A 2,909-nucleotide genomic window follows, 5' to 3' on the forward strand; every position below is an offset into this window, starting at 1 on the left:
GCTGCCAATGCCTCTTGACACCAGAGAGCTAATGACTAGACACTCAAATGCTCAAGCATAAAAATACCCAATGTCTCCAAAAAATATAACACTTAGCAGAACCAGCTGAAGCAGCAGAATATAGTCCTTCAATTCTGTCTTCAAAATCTCACACAAGTGACAGCTTCAAGTTGGTGAGACCTTTTTGTATCCTGAGCTCTATCTTTGAAGAAATCTAGTAAATAAACCTTTGAGCTTTCCAGGCTTTGGAATCTAGAAATATCCACCAGAAGAAGACAGAGACGGATATTGCATACCAGCATACTTCTTCTACCATAAACTGCACGTATACTAAAATTTTCAAAATTTTCTTCAAAAATATTTTAGTTAATCAAAATAGAAAAATACTCAGTTTATGATTGTCTGAGAGGGATAGATATTTCTTGAACTTGTGTTTTCTTCACAGTGAATCAGGCTTTTTTATTTTTTTTTTCTGGGCTATACTACACATGCTTACTTCTTCCTGGAACACCTCACATCATCAGGCATTGCTTCTTCTCAAGACAACTATGACACTCACTAGAAGACCTGTGCCCACCTAGGTCACAGCACTTTACTTGTGTGTTTCCTCAGCAGGACTATAAGCTCATTGAAAACATGAAATAAGCCTTGTATTCTGAGTAACTAATTTATTGCCTGTTACATATTGTACACACATAAATGAGTGAGTACTTTTAAACATGACAATTTATTTTATTTTATATAAATATTATTTTTTATTACTATACCTATTCATGTATGCATTTATTCTGCAAGCATTGATTAAGAATCTGCTATGTGTAATGCATGGCCGATTGTGTGTGGTCCTGGAGACACTCTAACTGTATTTTTTTTTTCTTCTAATCATAAATTATACTTATCTCTAACTCTGACTTTTAAATGGCGTAAAAGAGTGTTTACTTCTCTGAACTTTCCTTTATATATTTTAACTTTCTCAGGATACTGTAGAATAAATAGTTTAAAAACAATCTCTTCATTCATTTGCAATATTTCAGCCTTTGTGAGAGAAGAGAACCAGTAAGAGATATTCCAATGAAAAAGTATAAAACAGGAAAAATATAAAACATATTTTAGTTCTAATTCTCTTCATGATTTGTTGTGTGACCTTGAACCAATCACTTTACATAATGATATCACTATTTCTTCATTTTCCAAGTAAGCCTAATTTTAGTTTCCATTGCTTATCTAATAGAAAACTCAAAACTCCTTGAAATCTCAAGAGAAAGGACAAAGAGAATAATAGATAGAAATTTTCTCTGAACTCTTTAGAGAAATTGGCTGTATAAACCAAGATACTATTATAATTACATGTGGTATAGTGTTTAAGAAGGTCTCCTCAAACAGACGGACCTGGACTCGGGATCTGCTCTTCATTGTGCTTGGTCTTTCAGAACCTAAATCCCCTCAAGTTTCTAACTACTAAAATACTAAAAAATTAATTTCTATCTCTACAAGATATTTCAAGTTCTAAATAAACACTATTTTTGTGTGTTTCATTTTAATTGACTGCAAAAGCAGCATAAATGTATATTAAAAGATACGCAAAACAGTCGTAGATACAAACATCCCCTCAAGTTGAAATAACCCACCTTAGTGCATAGCATTTGGATTCATAAAATCATGTGGCATTTTACAAAATATTTAAGAATGATTAATTGAAGACATAGATTTTCTCACTAGGATATCATTATCATCACAGCATGCTGTTTGTCCTAAGAAAGCAGCATTGTTTCCCCTAGATTTCCTTAAGTACTATAAAAAAATTTCATACTTCACTTCCATAGCAACTTATATTGTTGTAATAAGGTACTCATATAACCTGAAAAAAACACTTGGCATGTAATTATATATATTATCTAAATTACCATACTTAGATGCAGAGGCTTAAAATAAAAATGGATTAAGTTTTATCATGTATCATCACATTAGTTTAAAACAGTCAGGTGTAATGGAATATTACATAGAAAAGTTGAAGTAGAAAACACGAGGTAGTTACAAAGTTGACATTTGGGGGAGAATAATGAAAATAATTTACCCTAAGATATTTTCTTTCTCATAATAGATATATTTAATTGTTCATTAATTTTATTTTATAGTGTTTGCCTTTGCTAGGTTCCTTTTGAATCTTTAACATATGTAGAACCTGTATAATAGCTAAATTTAAGAACTCAAATTGGCATAAAATATGAAGTTAATAGCCTATAATATAGTAGTATTTAGAATCAAAACTCTTTTATGATGTGTATCTTTATATGCTTTAAAATGGTTGTGAAATAAATAAGCCCTGTTTAGTAATAAAAGGCAATCACAGACTTGCCTAAGAAAATAACTGCATGGATTATATATTTAATGACTAAAACAGAACAGAATAATCAGAACCGTTTGCTTTTAGTTCTCAAAGAAATAGTGCAAAAATTGAGTAAATGCTTACAACTTTTATGGCAATTCAACATAGTAATTTTATGCCAGTTAAATCTAATGATTAAAAAATAAGACCTGCCATTTGTACATTTTGAATTTTCTTTTTCTTTTTTTAGTTTTCTAGTAATTAACTTTTATAAATTATCTCTTACAAAAGTATGGTCTGGAAAGTATTGAAAAAAAAGCAAACATATATACCTTCATACTTACACACAAAATGCTTGGTCCTTCTCTTTTTAAAGCGTGAAAAGTGCTGCTCTAGTTTATTCTCTTCAAAGTTCCACTATTCTCTTTAATTAGATATGTAAAACATGCTACTATCTTCACTCATATATAGAAAATACATATCTCTGAAAGATTGCACATACATACCTTGGAAAGATTACATTAAGGTCACAGAGCAACTAAGTGTTGAAATCAAACTTCAAGTTTTGTTACTCTATACCTTA

Source organism: Pteropus alecto, unplaced genomic scaffold (genome assembly GCF_000325575.1).
Source record: "Pteropus alecto unplaced genomic scaffold, ASM32557v1 scaffold5, whole genome shotgun sequence".
Taxonomy (NCBI): Eukaryota; Metazoa; Chordata; class Mammalia; order Chiroptera; family Pteropodidae; genus Pteropus; species Pteropus alecto.